General features: G+C 46.5%; 1 long non-coding RNA gene across 1 annotated transcript in view; it reads left to right on the top strand.

Annotated features, from left to right (window-relative positions):
• The window catches only part of LOC146833257 (uncharacterized), a 39,490-nt gene extending 24,678 nt beyond the window's left edge, over positions 1-14,812 (top strand). Inside the window, exons 2-3 of the long non-coding RNA XR_014960214.1 lie at positions 14,481-14,570; positions 14,682-14,812. This is a non-coding gene — a long non-coding RNA (uncharacterized LOC146833257). The remainder of the gene's footprint in view (positions 1-14,480; positions 14,571-14,681) is intronic.
• The last annotated feature ends 2,758 nt before the right edge of the window (positions 14,813-17,570 follow it).

The raw sequence follows: 17,570 nt of genomic DNA, 5'->3' as shown, positions 1-17,570 counted from the left end.
CTCTTGGACTCTGAGAGTGAAGTCTGGGAACAAGGAGAGAGAAGAGCCTTCGTACTGTAGGTCACCCAGTTCTCAGGCCTTCCCCATGGCTGCATCCCTCTCTCTGTAGTTCAGCAGCTTCGCTATGACAGGCCTTGGAGGGGCATCCGGAGGAGGCTTAGGCCCCAGTATATGGTGCGCATGCTCCACGACAAATTTGGGGGAAAAAGTGGCGGCGCCAAGCAGAGTAGTAAGCAGTTTTTCTGTGAAGACCTCCATATTGCCTGTCGCAGTGGACTCGGGTAGGCCTATAATGCGCAGGTTGCTATGCCACGATCTGGCCTCCAAATCCTCAGCTCTGTCCTGCAAAGTGACCAGAATCTTCTCCCTCTGTTTCTGTGCGCTATTAGAGTCAGTCTGAGCCTCCTCAGTTTCGGTAATTCTGCGTTCGGCCATATCGAGATGTTCCGCATGTTTGTCAACCCTCTCGGACATGTGGTCCATTCTATAGGACAAGGTGTCGATTTTCGCATCAATCGCTGACAAACCTTTCTGCATGGACACAAGAATTGTTTTAATGTCACCAATGGGGTCATTAGATAATGCGTCAGATTCCGACGCAACAGACTCCGCAGCATCCTCTTTATGCCTGGACAGCTTAGGCTGTGTCTTGTCTGGTTTCCCCATGTTGGCACTGATAAGTATCTGCACATTTAGTACAGGGTCAGCGTTTTCTGCAACTCCCTCTACCTCACCAGTGAGTGTAAGTGCCTGCTTATGCTGGACACAGGCCTCACAAAGGGAGTCAAGGAGGGATTCACAGCATGCAGTGTAGCAACTCACACAGGAGGCAGTCGCCCAACTTCACTGTCGCCTCTATTAATATGGCCCCAACGTTTCTCCGATCCAGGGGGGGGGGGATTGCATGCATACGCGCAGCCCCCAGGCATTCAGGGCCCAGTGCAGAAGCGAAGCAGCACAATGAGATGGGTTCACGCACACCCGGCAATTAGTTTAACGGTAGCAAACTCACTGAAGTTCCAGGGCTTTCTTGCACGCCCCCAGAGTCTTATGCAGAGGCTCAAGGCAGGCGGCGCCTCACCAGCAGGCCCTCACACCGAGTCGCAGCCGATCAGGTCGCACGCTAAGGATCCTCACCTCGTGTCGGCCCAGGCCCCGCAGCGTCTCACCAGCCACAAAGCTCAGCGGTGTCAGTGAGTCTTCGGCGATCGGCAAATGCTTCAAGCACCATTCAGGAGGAGCGCTGCTGAGCAAGGGGTCCGGTCGCCTCTTCGATACGGAGTTCGCGAGGGCTGAGTGAGCACGCAGAAGCGACCTAGCAGGAGGCACCGCCCTCGCCAGCCGCCACGTCACTCAGTGTAGGGGAATGCAGCGTCTCGTCCAGTTACTACAGATCAGCTGGGCCAATCGACTCCGCTTCACCAGCTTTCAGGGCACTGTCAGTAGGGCTTAGTGTGCTCAGTCCCTCGAGTGAGATGCAAGGTTAATAGCAGCCGAAACCTGCCTGTATGATGTGGTGGCTAGCGGAGCTCACTTAGTTAGTGGCCATCTTTAGGCCAGGCAAGCTCCGCCCCCCCTTTTAAGAGGTATTCTATAAGAATGTTGTCTTTGAAATATCATCCGTCAAAAATATCGCAGCCAGAATAACAACTATCCCAATATTGTGAAAGTAAGTACTTATAAGTAAGAACAGATTTACTTAGATATTCTTAGTTCTGGAATTAAGAATAGTAAATTTGTATATGCCTGCAAAAATGTGCTGGTTGAAAATTATACAATAATTTCCAATACGTGTTATAATTTGTGTCTCAAAGCATCAAATTGTGCATGTAATTCCTAATTTTCCTGCAACCACCACGCTCCATGGTATTTCACCACTATCCGGCCCTCTTGCAATCAGGGCTTTGATCTTGATTTCCACTGTGAATCAAGGATTGAGGGCTGCCTTTAGATCTCATGCACCCCAACACCTCCTAACCCCCAATCTTTGAACCTATGGCCATGGAATTGGACCATAATGAGTTGGCTGACTGGCTGAAATTAGGATGCCTCCAAATCCGAGAACTCGGGGGATTACGAGTACTTCAAGAGTAGAGGCAGGAAATGCTAGAAGAACGTTGTCTCCCTTAGACTCCTGTGTATCTTAGGGATCACGGGTCCGATGACTGAATCTCATAGGGACACCGTATTAGGTACAGTGCAGCACCTAGCGAAACAATTCTAGTGGGAGGGTGTCATGGCGAGCAAGGTCTCACCCATCATCAGTTAACATAACGTGCATTGGTCGACCTCATAATGATGAATGGCTGAATGGAACTGCCAGGGTCCAAGCCTGTGATCATGTGACACAGATGCTTGCAGTAGATGCTTGAGTCCACTCAACCACCAGACGCAGCTGCTTTGAAAGCTGCGACAAACCTGATGCCAATGAGGCTGATGGGTGTCCATCGTGGAAGTTAAGCTTGTCAGTAGTGGGAGTAAAGAGATTGTCCACTCTGTACCATCAACACTGACAGGAGAGTGTCAATGGACAGGGTGATCCAGAGCTCTCAGATTTCCCAGGTCTATGTGTGAGTAGCTCATCCAGTCCAGATTTTCTGCTTTGGGTTGTGAGTATTGTAGTCAAGATCATATAGTCCTATAAACAGGACGTCAAGTGCCAGAAAGCAAAGCAAACATCTGGACTGCATGAGGTGCCCATGATTAGACCTGGGAAGCTTGAGAGCCCTGGGCACCCCGCCTTACAACTCCTCATCTCATACGTGTGCTTCTTCGCCCTGCCATGGGTTCAGAAACGGGAATCCATGAATGAGCCTCAATGGTACTGAATCAATACCGGGAGGGATGCTGGGGCTTCGGAAGGTCTAAATGTGACATCAGCAATTGATTCCCTTTGCCTCACAGATTAAGTGATGCCTCGTAGGCATTTGGCGTCTGTAAAATACAGATGTTTATTTATCTGTTCCTCCCTTTTCAGTCTTTCATTAGTCAAGACCTTTCGAGTTTGCTAAAATTATATATATATATAATGAACTTAAAGGGGCTTTTCATCTATTGGTCTGTTGTTGTGTCATTCACATTTTCTTCTCCCCACTACAGCATGCAGTTTACCCAACGGAACCACTTGTAGTTTTATAACTATTAACCCAGGTTCCGAGGGAGACATGGTGACCCCATTGATCTTAACAGCATAGAGCAATGAGTCAGCCCACTTCAGCCTTTGGCTGACTCCACTGTGAGCGACTGCATTCTGCTGTTTCACAAGGAGCACATCTGAGTGGAAAGTGGTTCCCTTCAGCGCCAGGGACTACTGTGGTAGTGAGTATTTTATAAGACAAAAAAAATATTTTTGGTTTTAGTCACTTTTTTCATATTGGCTAGGCTGTGCAGTCAACGATAACATTTTATAAAATGAAAATATATTGTAAGTATTAAAAAGCCAAAGGGCTGGCACACAACACCAGACCTTTGACTTTGCAAATGCTTGATGTTCGTAAATTCTGGTCGCAAGAGGGATTGTTAAACTTTTTAATCTGACCGTTGTGTTGACACTCCTTGTGCTCTGGCTCCCTCTGCCGGCCAGCAAAGTTATCTTCAATACTCGATTTTTTCGACGCTGGTAAACTCGAAGCGCCACCGGCTGCTGGACACTAAAGGAACAAAAAACATGCCAAGATCCTTCCTGATCACGATTGGGGTGCTGAATTCTAGTGTGTGCGACTTCGCCCTTCAGTATGAGTGCCTATTCCTTCTTTATGCAGTTTGCGGGCCAAGGAGTCCTTTACATGAGCGTCAATTACCTTATTTTTTTTTTAAATCACTGAGTGATTAAGGGCTATATGTATGAAAATAGGACCAACGATGACCTAATTGCGATTTTTTGCGATTCGCAATTAGGAAATTGATTCCTTCTATATGACACTCATTGAGCTTCATTTAGCGATTCGGAGTGGGTCGCAAATATACCTACCTCATGCATATTAATAAGGTAGGTCGTAATTTGCGACCCACTACGATTCGTTACTATCACAAGGATGGTGTTCTGCTGGGGTCAGCAGACCACTGTGTCTGCGATTACTTTTAAATATAGCAGTTTTTTTTTATTTTTAAGAAAAGCAGCCCGTTTGTTTTCCTTAAAGGAAAACAGGGTGCGTTTAAAAAGAAAAAAATGAAATTTTGAAGTTTCATTTTTTAAGAGTAGGCAGTGGTTTCTTGGATCACTGCCAGCCCTTAAAAAATATTTATTCAACCATTCTCAAAGGGTAAGTGATCCCTTCGGATGTATGATGGTACAATGCGTACCATCACAACGCGGTATGTTACATCGCGGTTTTGACAACGCAAGTCGTTACATCGACTTGCGTTGAAGGGCGCTGGATTTAGGAATAGTGTGAATTACTATTCCAACTCCAGTCTACGTACAGTAGGGAAGGTGTTGGAATAGTAATTCACACTATTCCTTAGTCTAGAGCGCCCTCCAGTGCAAGTCGGTGTAACGACTTTCGTTGTAAAAACCACGATGTAACCATACCGCGTTGTAATGGTTGCGTGGTAAAGGATGTTTCCCGATCCCTTCCCATTTGCGAATGAGTTAACACCAACTTTCAGTTGGCGGTAAATTGAGAATGTTTTGCAACCACATTTCGATCGCAAAACATTTGTGCATACCACTGCGATTCGGTATTAGGAATGGACGCCCTCAAAACGCCCCTTTCAAATACTGAATTGCAAAACCCAAACTGCAATTTGGAGACAAGTTACTGAATCGCAATCTGGGTTTTGTACATCAGAAAAGGCATTATTGTGGTCGCAAATGACCCGATTCTGAGAATTGGTCAGTTTATGGTCGCAAATAACCAGATTCTGCAAATCGGGCCATTTGCAAACACAAAAATGCTTTGTACACTTAGCCCTAAGTGCTTTGTCCAAAATCACAGACTTTTCTGCGCAGGACACAAATCTGGTTTCCCACTTAATGTCAGCAGATCTAGACCCTAAGCATCAAGAGTCTTTGTCAGTGACTTACGTATGTTGCCAGAGGCAAAAAAAAACTTTCCAGTACTAACCAAGGTCGCAATCAGACGGAAAATAGGTCCAGGCACTAAAATAAAAGTGGTTCCCATTATTGAATCTTTTAGTTAGAAGCTTTTCTCATTTGCAAGTTGGGGCAGTGTTGAACTTACAACGACGCGCTGAATAGGTGTTATGCAAGTTATGTGAGACTCTGCATTTGTACTTGCTGTAGGTAATGAGTGTGGTAATATCAGGGAAAAGAACAGTAAAAACCGGTTAACCAGACTGTAAAACAGGCCCAAAAATAGCTAAAAAATTCGACCCACACAGTGACCGCTGAGACCAACCCTTCTGGCACCCTCAGATTGCCCTGTGGGCCAGTCTGATCTTGGGAGTGACCTTACAACCAAATGTTCATGAACGCATGTGCCTGAGAGTGTCCGGAAGTGACGTGCCGTGGACAGAAAACACTGGAGTACATATTCTGTAACATGCAGCACCAATGCTGAATCTCCTTAACGAATGACAATCATATATTGCAGGGCTCCACGAGGCTTCACAATGCAGTGATGGAGGTACACTGACAAAAGTACAGTGGATGTATATGTATATTCACTAAGGACTACATCTGCCCAGTGTTGTGGACAGAATCTTCCATGCATACCAAAAATCTGAATTATTGACTGCACTGCTCATGAGACAAGTTGTGCATCCACAATCTGTGGATCAGGTCAGTATAATGTGATAGATTGTCTATGTCACAATGTAGTGCCAAGTTCTGAACCGTGCTGACAAAGGAGGTGGTTTAAAAAAAAGTGTGCACAGTTGCATTCTTCCTGAAACTAAAATATATGCAATCAATAAAATAACCAGAGAAGAGCTAAGGTTGCACCTTAGAGCCTAGAGCTACACCATAGAAAGGTATTTTCAGGTCTACATTTCAATGAGAAGATCTGTGTGGCAGAAGCATCTTAAGGATTTATGGGGCCCTGGGCAAAGGCATATATTGGGGTCCCCTGTTTTGAGTATTTGGACTTAATGGCCCAGATGGACTCTCGGCGGGCCACATCGGATGGTGATATTGCACAGGATCATCGACGCGTCCGGCTATAAGTTTGTGCTGTGACACACACCGAAGCATCACAACATTTACTAGCAGGATCTCTTTGTGAATCCTTGTGAATGGATGCGAATGCAGAAAATAAAGCCTGCAAAGGACTCACACACCCATCCCTGCATCTGCAAAGTGCCATTATCACAGCATTTGTACCCTGAGAACCTAGGGGCTGCAGTCAGAGAACTTAAAGGTGGTGTGGCACAAATATCTACCCCAAGCTTTCCTAAATCAGTCAGTCAACATTGATTGGGATGCTTTTGTGGGTTGCCCCCACCAAGAATATTTTCAAGGCACATTGTGCATATAATTTTCGCATACATTTGTTAGAAATTCAACTGAGCAGCTCTTCCAGCACTGTCCCCTTGAGACAAGAGAGCAACCATGAGATAAGGAGAGCGACTCATTTAATTAAAGGTTTCGAAGATACTGATGGCCTTGATTGGGAAACTCCACAAATCGGGGGCGTGGAAACGTCCCTGGCTGATGCCAAAAGGGAAGAGCGTTCAACCTTAAGGAGGCTGGAGAAGGCAGAATTATCATTACAGTGACTTGTAGGAGGATCCACAAAATTCACAACTATTCAATCATGTTCTCTTGTCTCCATTGTTTGCCTAGAAAATCAGCTTCAATGCTTAGAAAATAACGCAGGACCAGTGTCATCAGGGAAGACAACTTGGACATACAGACAGAGCTAGGGGTGTTTTTCCAACAAGTGTTCAAGCTGACTTGGCGGAAGAGCATCTAATGCTTTTAAGAGCGATGGTGATATCAACAAATGCTCAAGAATAGGTGGAGGGAATGTTGGCACAATGGCATTGGTCACTGGAGGAGAAGACTACAGTGAGGGCACTGTGAGCCCTGATGAGGAAAGGGGAAATGCTCTAGAGGGAAACTGCATCCTTTAATTTCCAGGTCTGAGTCCCATGACTAATATGAGGATACAGTGGAAGTGGCATCTGCTCTTGTTCGAACTTTACAGATCCTATCGGAGCACGACCAGCACTATATGCATATGGCTGATCTCTGTCTGGAGTGGCATAGTGGGCAATACAATGATGGACTGAAATGTGGCCCAAATATTTACCAGTGGCCAAGATTAATTCAAGCATTCCACTCATCACCTTTTTGTTATCCTCTGTGTGACGCTCTAAGTGTGACAGGGATACCCAGATGTGGGTCCTGTGCTGACTGTACCACAGGAATCAAGCTATACCTGATTGGAGTGGCCTAAACAGAGTGAAATCACTCTAGGTTTGCTGGTGTTCCCGTCTGGAGTCAACCTGGCTTGGCAGTGTGGACTAGAATGCTCCTGTTGGAGCAGGACCGAGTCTGATTTGTACGTCTCTGGTTTCTGTCTAGAGTATAGGGGTGGGCGGAATTTGCGAAATGGACTTTAGCAAATTATCGCGAAATTGCGCAAAAACTCCGCGAGCACGTGGAACTTTCGCGGAGATGTGGAGATTTCTTTTCCCGCCCGTTCGCGATGTGTTTTTGCGTGCTCTCGGGGAAATGTATCTCCAACTTGCCCATGCAGTCGCTAATGGGCGCGGCCATCTTGCACGCGAGGCTTATTTCCTGTTCCGGGTCGAAGGACGTGTTCACGATTGCAATGACGTGTTCGTGATCGCAAACTCGCGCGGGATAGCGCGACCGGCTACCAACAATCCAACATCTCGTGGCGCACGTGAACGGATAGGAAAACTCATCGGCGAACGCAGGGACCCGGTAAGTCGCGACCGCGCGCATGAGAACGCATTTTTAAAGAGCGAACAAGAAAAATACTTCCATTTCGCGGCAGATGCGAATGTTTTGACATTTTCGTGCTCTCCGCGGAACGCGAAAATGTCAAAATATCGCAAATTCCGTGAGCGGAACGAAATTTACCGCCCAGGCCTAGAAATGATGGCCTGGAATATGACCCAAGTTATCACCGGTGTTTGCCATTAATTGAAGCCTTCCTTCCATCACTTTGTTGCTTGTTGATTTAGATGCCCCGAGTGTGACAGGTATGCCCAGATGTAGATGCTGTGCTCACTGTACCATAGAACTCAAGCTACACCTCACATAGGATGCCTAAGTAGGTTGAAACTGACCTGGGGTTGCTGGTGTTGCCATCTGGTGGGGGCCTGGTTTGGCAACTCAGGCTGCACCTTTCCTATTGGAGTAGAACCAGACTGATTTGCATATGCCTGATCTCTACCTAGAGTGGTACATTGCAAAAATGATGTATTGGAATGTGACCTAAGTAATTACCAGTGGCTGAGAGTAATCCAAGCATTCCACCAATCACTCTGTTGTTTTCAAGGACCAGCGCAGAAGCATCAAAGAGTCCCCAGGCTTATTCCCTGCCAGGCTAACTGTGGCAGTAGGAGTTAAACCGCCTTTGCTTTCACAGGTGGAGGCCACTAAGTCTTATATGAATTCCCATGGATGCGCGGACCAGGAGACTTGAGCACAACACACATGCTGGGTCATCATGATGAGGTGCTTGGGTGGAGAGTTTAAGGAGTTTGAGGGACTCCCCTCTTGGAAGGATGGGCTGTTGTCCTACTGCTTTCGAGATTGTTCTGCGATTTTTCTTTTCTGGAGCACTGAGTGTTCCTCCACATACCGCCCCATTGTTATACCCCTCCTGACCCTGAACTTATAGCCATAGTCAACTTATTGTTGCTCATCTAGTACCAGCTTCACCGCCTTACTTGAATGGAGGGTGCTACCTACAATTTTAGTGTGGCAATTCCACCTGGGCCTTCCTCCTTTCTTCACCCCAGTCCACCTTGCACATTTTTCCATCTGTCTTTTGTCCAGCCCTCTGAGATGTTGCTTTCCGCCCCTTATGAATATCCTATAACGATTCTAGAACCCCCATCTGAGTGCTCAAAGCAACTTCCTTTTTGGGGGGAGACACATTTGGCGGTGACCGGATACGACATCCAAACGCAGAGTGGTTACCAAGAGCATACAGTTATGTTTGCTAGTGAGACCTTCCTTTGTTTATAATGAATTTTGAAGCGTTACAGTCTTCACAATGAATCTGCTGTATGACATTATGTATCTGAACACAAATAAAGATACGGATATAAAAAAAAGTATACGGACACAATTATTAAGGTGAGAGAATCCTGCGATCAAAGCTGATGCGCTAGTTTACAGAAACACGTTTAAAGTGGGTGGAAATGACATTTTATCTAAGGGGAGTAGGTACATCCGTAGACTCACCCAGCACCAGTGAGTTATCATTAAATCCATTAGCTGAACCCTGAAATAAGGGCAGACAGTGGCTACGGATAATTTGGTAATAAATAAGGCTGTTGTTGAACCGCTGGAAGGGGTTCACAGTAATCCTTTACTTGCCACAACGAGTTTATAGATCTATTTCCGGGTGTAAGTACACCAAACCATTGAAAGGTCACGGCCGCTCTCCTTCCTTATGTTGTACCATCCCTGAGAAGTTCGATGCGTGAGGCTGGTGGAAATATTCACAACCGGCCGGCCTCATAATACCAAAGTGGAGTTTGGTTCCCCAAGACAGTATTGGTAGATTGATTATGGCCAATCGAGACCACCTGCACATTGTATGCACAGATGTCTTTCCGTGCCAAGAACAGTTAAGTGCCAACAACGTTTTGATCATCGACCTGCGACGTAGGTTACAGCTAATCCAACTTCCAAACTTGATCGCATGTTCAGCGTAATAGGAATTGGCAAAGGGACGGCTTGTCCGAAGCTCTTGATTACAAAAGAGAAATATACAATAAAGGTCAAATTATTGGGAAGTTAGAACTCTGTCTACAGTGAAGGAACTGACGAGAACCCGAAGGGCTCAGAGTGGGCATGGGTGACAGCGACCCCAGCCAGCAAAGATAGCAGCCAGGACCAGTGGCGTAGCGTGGGCGGGGCCACACGGGCGGTTGCCCCAGGCGCAAAATTCCTTGGAACATTCTTAGGGGCGCAAAATGTTAAAAGAAAAGCGAAAGGATACCTGCCTTGCCCGGGCGCTGGCAACCCACGCTATGCCGCGGGTCGAGGCGAACATGCGCAAGTGTGAACTAAAGAAGCTGTTGCAACATCATCGAAGTGTTACAGATGTGTGTGGGCTGAGTAAAGAGAGAAGACCTTGGATTGATCATCGACTGCCTCAGTGCTTTATCCTGGGGCATTGCTGGGTCGACCCGTAGGAGATTGGATTGAGAATGACTATGATTTCTTAAAAATGATAGCATTCGCTTCTTCCAAGAGGCCTGGACATTAACTGAGACTGTTGGTGATGCGTATACTGAATTTTGTATGAACCCGCTGAGCTTCGAATGAAGGGCAGACCAGGGGGGGACTTCCAGTTTGGGTATCAGGTAGGGTGATATATAAAGCTCAACACATTGGTATCAGCTATGTGCATGCCAATGTAGTACATGTGGAACCTACATGGATTGACAAAGAGGCTGGCTTTAGTGATATCCTCAATGTGTATTTGTCCCCTGGGTGGTCATCTGAGATCCAGCAAGCCTGACTAAATATGGAAAATGATGTGCAAATTATGGGAGATTATGGAGGGATTAAAGATGACCAACTGTTAGTCATTTTCAGCGCTTTTAATGTGTTTTCCACGGATGATATTATTAATGATTGGACTTGTTGGATCGGGAGGGGCGCCTAAAGCGCTACCCTCATAGTGGTGGAAGGCTAATGTCTTCAGTTGTAGTTAAGCAGCACGAGCGCGGTGGTGGCAGCATGCCGTGTAGTGATCAGTAGGAGTGAACAGGTCCTTTTAACTTGGGCCACTGGAGTGGGGCTTACAGGCTCACTCACTTATTAATGTTCTGCTGCTTTGTGCTTATCTCACCTCTGGTCTGCATCAGTTGGTGTGAAGTGCTGCACAGCACAGAAGTGGTGTATCTGCGCTGGGTGTATGTGTCTCTGGGAAGTAGTGCATGCATGGTGTATGCACATGCTGGATGTACACGTGCATCTGAGTGGTAAAGTCCCAGAAGGATGTAGTGCAGTACAGTGCTTGCAGGATAAATACATGTGCTGGTTGTATGTGTACCTGTGAGTGGTACAATACATGAAGGGTACAGTGCCTACATATTAAAAGCATATGCTGGATGTATATGTGCCTCTGTATAGTTCTGTACATGGAAGATACAGTACTGTGCAGTGCAGGTATGCTGTTTACATGCACTGGGTGTGTGTGCGCCTGTGAATGGTACAATACATGGAGGACCCTGGGTTTTATTTTGGGAGGCCCAGGTCTCCATGGTGAAACATGAAGAGGAGGTAGATAGATCCCCGCAGACAGATTTGTGGATAGCTGCATTCCTGTAATTTGAGTGGGACACACACTGAGAAGGTGAGGACCAGGCCGTTCCTGTACACTTCAAAGATTGTTCTTTGATTTCGTGAGAGGTCACAAGGAAGGGGCCTGAGCACATCTCAGGATGGAGATGGGGCTGATAGGAGAATCATAAAGAGTGGTCTGGAAGCCCCTGGCTAATTTTTGATGCACATATCACAGTGGCTGACATCCCGTGTGAACTCTTATCACTCCGCTGGCCTGTGTTGTAGGACTATCAGCTTGTGAGACACTCCTGCTGTGAAAGACTGCTTTTCAAGAGGAAGAGGGAGCAGAGGGGTCTGTACTTCAAAAGAAGCAAGATAACAAAATAAAATCTCAAAGACTAGATCCCAAATCAGGTTTGGTGTCTGGAAATGGACGGGAGAGGTTGAGACCCCAGAAACTGCCATCTCTCAAGCAGCTGGGCTCTGTGAGGAGGAGAAGCTCTGCAAGACTTGTGCCTGTGCACAGGCCTTCTAGTCACCTTTATGGATGAGGTGGCGTCACCCATGGAATCCAAGGCCACCTTCCCAGGAGCCTGGAGCACCAGCACCGCCTGCTTGCCAAGACCAGTGCACCCTGTGAGGAAGAGGAGAGCATTGGAGGGAGCGAGGTCCAGTGGGGAGCCCTGAGAAGTAGACTCCCTGTGTGAGGAAACGACTGCTGCACCGATCGGGACATTGCCCATGTGCAGGACTGAATTGGCAAACCCCAGATGCCAAAAGGGGACCGCCATGAAGATATCCGTGTGAAAGATTGTGGAAGCCTTGTAGGCTGTGGTTGAAGTGTGTGGGATCAGCAGGGCACGACGTGCCCTTACTTTTTTAATTTAAAAAATAGATAAGGCTCACCCATTCAGGACTGGGAGGATGGGCAGAGAAGGAAAAGGACTATTTCTCTTCCTTCTTGTCCAGAGAAGACAAGGACAGTGTCCACTTCTCCTGCTCTGTTGCTGCCCCCCTCTCTTTCTTCCTCTTCCTTTTATTCCCTCTCTTTCGGTCCTTGTCTCACTCCTCCTCACTTGCTGAAAACAGTGGCTTCAAGAAATGACTCCTACCCTCTCTTTCCTCTCCTTTCCTTCATTCTTTCTTCTGTGAAATGGATCTAAAAAAGAAAGAAACACTTTTTCTGGAAATGTCTTTTTCTGACATCTTTCTATTCTAAATTGCAGCCTCTGGAGTGAAAAAAAAGGTTACAAATATGAAAAATAACTAAGTAAAGCAAGACAGAGTGGTCACAAAGTGGCCAGATTGGTTTTATTTACACCCAGACACATTAGTGCCACTTTACAGAGTTTGCCAGGGAAGAGCTACTTTCGTTTTCTCATCTTTCTTTGAACAGCATTGTTTTCCCCGGGTAGGGAAGTGCACCATTCTTGGAGGTACTACAATACCTGGTTGATGCATGGAGCGCCCCCTCCCCCATAGCAGCACAACTCGCCCGAGCCTTTCCATGTTAATTGAAGTGCCGCTCAGCCTTCACTGACTGTCCGTGCTAATTATGCCAAGTACGCCGCAAATGGCTTGCTGAGGTGGTGCCTAGCCACTTTGTGCGCCGGTGTCTATGTGCAATCCCCTTCTCTACTATGCAAACGAGCGCTGAAAATCGCCTGAATGGCTCCGTACCACCATAACCTCGGTGTCACAACCAGGGGTCTCTCGCGCCACGCCACCAACGGCTGATACATGGCACAGCCTGATGCCAGTTGAAGATACACCAAGCAAGAGGCAGGGACAACACACGCAACCCTGACTCACTTTAATCACCCCGACGGACAAAGATGGCCGATGAAGACCCCGGCCTGTGAGGGAAAGGACCCCGCGGTGATGCACGCCTGGACGAAGGGCACAACAGACGGCGTGTCCGGCGCAAAATAGGACACCAGGATGGCGGGGGAAGGCCTATATACCTTCCCCCCAATCCTCGGCACGCCAGAAGTGATGCGCCTAGTGCACCACAGGCAAGGAGGGGGGACTCCTCCCTGAGTACCCGCATTAGAGAGGGGGGTGGGTTGGTGCCCAGATGGCTCTAGAAGGCCGCCCGTTTGAGTGGCCCCCTGCATGGGCCGTGGGCAGCCACAGTAAAGCCGGAGCCTTCGGTAAGGGTCTTGTTCGGAGGCTACGAAATGGGCTTGGGGTGTTAGCTGATTAAGTGTAGGTGTTATGTGGCATAGCAGTAACGAACCTTGAGGGGGCCTCCCTGCAAGGCACATGGAGGGGCCACCTTCGGGCTCAATCAGGAGCTCTGCAGCCAGAGTGCAGTGTTGAGGGGGCCCCTGAAGCTAGGGGCCCCCCAGCACCGTGGGGGCAGTGGGGGCCTGTGTTATGCCCCTTGAAGGGGGCGGTCAATGAGTATTGGGTGCAGCAGCCTCCTATTACCTCCCCCCCTGCTTTTCTGCTGCGGCAAAGACAGGGACCGCGCCACGGGCGTGAAAGTGTCTGGCTCCGCCACTGGTGCCGTGTCCCGAAGTATTTTGAGCTCAGTACGGCCATGTTGGGTGCTTGGTGTTTAAAGCTGTGTTCATGGGATGTTTGGGTTGAAGTTCAGACACTGCATTTGGTGAATTGTCTTTTCCTTATGAGAACTATTGTATGGGGTTAATTTCATATTGAAATACACAAGGGTTTGGGGGGCTTTATAGAATTTTGTGAAGTCGAGTAGTGTTTTTTTGGGGGGGGTCATTTTGCTCAGACATGTTTACTGTTTGAGAAGGCATGGGATCGGGTGTTGTCGTCAAAGCAGGGTTTTACGCCAGTAGTTTTTGTATTTAATCTGTTTAAAGCTATATTTCCTGCAGACGTACCATTTCGTTTAGCCTTAGAAATATTATACATATCAGATAATACAAGTCAAATGTTGTCTCTGGGCTTTTCAGGAGGTTTTGGGCAAGGGAGAGAATGTTTAGAACTATAGTCATGTTATGAGCCCGGTCCTGAGACTCATGTTAACACATTGGTTGAAGCAAAAACACTACTGCTCCTGGCTCTTTATTTAATGTATTGTTTTTGTCTTCTACAGGTCTGCAGCCTCATTGTCTCATCAGTGATGGAAATGTAGTTGGTCACTTGGCTTGATGAATTACATTTGTTCTGAGGCCCACCTCCTTTGGTAAGATGCTCTGCAGCTTCGAGAGGTTTTATTACACCCTGAATTTGTTTCTCCGAGCACTTGCACAAAGCTGTTTTTTGAAAAATAATTTTGTTCTGTTTTCCCCTCTAGTACCTGGATGAACTTGAACCTGTAACAGTGTACCTGCTCTGCACGAACCACAGCACCAGAGCTCAAGATTGCTTGCTATTTATTTTGTTTTATTCAGTGGTCAAAGTGGGGGGAAAAAAGTAGGGGAACTGTGGGCGGAGAATCAGAGGGTGGAAATAACCCGAGGATTGGGGCAGTGGGCGGAGTCACAGGTGTTGCCAGAAGGAGCAAAACATGCCAATTTTTAGTATTTGCTTTGCATTTCACTGACCAGTTACAGCTCATTACATTATTTAATTCAAATTGACATTAAAATACATTCACAAATTGGGATACGTATCCAATCACAGAATGTCCCAAATACGCTTCAAAGTGCTATCACAAGCCATTTGTCTCTCAGCCGTGCAGTTTCTGTCATCAGCGCTTTTCCTCCCCTTTTCCACAAAAGCAGTTCAAACATGAATGGCAAAATATCCTATTTTGCAAATGTTTTCCACATAATTATGGCTCTACCATATTTGCTACATAATACAACATCTGCTGCATTATATGACGCTATTAACTAATAAATTGTTTGTAGCTCAAACGGATCAAAAGTTACTAAAAATGTGACTTGTGTTGCTGTGAAGTGAATGGCCCTTTGCAAAGGTTGAGTGGTTACCTTTATAACTGCTACATTTGTATGTTGAACTGGTACTAACGAGTCAAAATATTTGCAGAGACTGTTAGTATGTGTAAAAATGTCAAAATAATAAAGTATCAGGAAATATACCGCATTACGCTGCAACCTTTTTCTTGCTGCATAATTTAGTTAACACTGCAGCATAATTTTGTCCTCCATTGCTGCATAATTCCAGCAACTTCAAAGCAGGCAGCACATGTTAATAGTGCTTGTGCATGAAGCAAAGAGACTGTTAACTTTTTGAACGTATTTTAGTGTGCATGCAAATCCTGCATTGCCGAGCCCTGATGAGTTGCAGCTAATACGGCTGAAACAAGGCCAGTGAAGGTACCAATGGGTGAGGCGGACCGGCATCAAAGGTCCTGGGACCACAGGGACAGAGTCACTGTCGCTCTAGGGTGTGCTTCTTCGTATGCCTGCCGACAAGACTGGAGGTGAACTTCAGTATGGATTGCCTTGAAGATTAACCCACACTTGCCACCCGTAGGGTCCACCTGCTGATGCTGAGACACCAGGGCTTTTAAGGTCGAGCTGGGCCTTCTAAGGTCTAGCAGGGGAATGTGCTCTCTCAGGAGAGTAGTCTGTTGGACTGGTCATAAAGGCTGAACCTGGTTCCCCAGTTCCAAATTCCGCATCTCTGGCCAAAGATGTGCCACATACTCTCCCCCACTTGACACCATACTGCCCCACTTAGAGAAAATCGCACTGCCTTTAACTACTACCAAATTGTGCAACTCTAAACACCTAGATGAGATTCAATTCAAAATATACACTTGACTAGAGTAATACATTGGCTGAAAAAAGTTACAACATTCTGGAAAAAGCAAACACTCATAGGGAATACAACTTAACACTTTTACACTCATTATTCAGAAATCAATGAGCGTTTTTGCCTGAAGAGTTAAGCACATGACTAAAGGGCTTGGAAGGGACCCGTTTCAATGTCCATTGCTTATATCCTCATAAAACATAGGCAGTATGGTTTAAAAAGACCACATCCCTGGACACAGTGCTGCGGTACACATTTTATGAACTAAAATAGGGAAAACAACGGATAAGGATCACATTAAATGTTTTCCAATCCACTCATCAAGCAGGTATTGCAGTACCTCCATGAATGGCGCATTTCCCCACTTGGGGAAAAATTCTGTTTAAAGAAAGATGAGAAAGAAAAAGTAGCGATTCATTGGCAAATGCTGTAAAGTGCCGCTAATGTGTTTGGGGGTGTATAAAATCAATCAGGCCAATTTGCGACCACTCTCTCTTGCTTTATTTAGTTATGTATTTATTGTTCAAATGTTAAACCTTTTTTTCTCTCCTGCATAGAAAAATGTCAGAAAAAGACATTTGCAGCAAAAGTATTTCCTCTTTTTTTGGATCCATTTCGCAGGGGAACGAATGAAGGAAATCAGAGGAAAGAAAAGTCACGTTTTCAACAAGTGACCTGGAGCACGACAAAAAGGTAGAGAATAAGAGAGGGGGGCGGCTGCTAGCGGTGGAGCAGGAGAAGTGGACACTGTCCTTGAGTTCTCTGGGCAAGAAGGTAACGACAGCCCTTTTCCTTCTGTGCCCGCCGGTCCTTGAACAGCCACGAACTGCCGGGCTATTTCGGCCGTCCTGGGACTCATATCTAAAATAATAAAGTAGGGGAACGGACTGTATTAGATGAAAGAAGTAGGGGAACGCCGTGCCCTGCCAATCCCGCCCACTTCGACCACTGATTTTATTCTTGCTCATAGTATGGGAGGAGTGGTGAAGGAGACACACAGGCTAAACATCGATCCTGTTTTTGCTTACTTGGTTTCTAAGAGCTAATGATGAAGCTTTCCTACTGTTCTCTTCTGGTTGTGGGAAGTTCTGGTATTGCATCGCTGGAAGACATAGCAAAGGCATGCTTCACCCCTGGTTATACTTGTCGCAGTGCATACTGCTAACACAGGGGTCTTCAAACTGGGGGGCGGGGCCTCACATGATTCCAGGGGGGGCGCCAGGCTCTGCCCAAAAGACGTATTATGCTGATAACATTGCTTTTTCAGTGGAAAAAACGAGTGGCAGTAAGCCGCTCTGTAAATGGTCTTCACTAACCTCTTTTGTCATTTATATCCTGGGTGGGAGAAGGTGTTAAATTCTCCACCCCCATTTCTAATCGCACTGCAGATACTTTTACTCGTTACTAAGGCCTGCCTAACCAGAATAGTATGTTTGGCAACATCCCTTTGATTGTTTTT

This window comes from Triturus cristatus, chromosome 4_2 (genome assembly GCF_964204655.1).
Source record: "Triturus cristatus chromosome 4_2, aTriCri1.1, whole genome shotgun sequence".
Taxonomy (NCBI): domain Eukaryota; kingdom Metazoa; phylum Chordata; class Amphibia; order Caudata; family Salamandridae; genus Triturus; species Triturus cristatus.
This window is presented reverse-complemented; position numbering and strand designations above follow the sequence as displayed.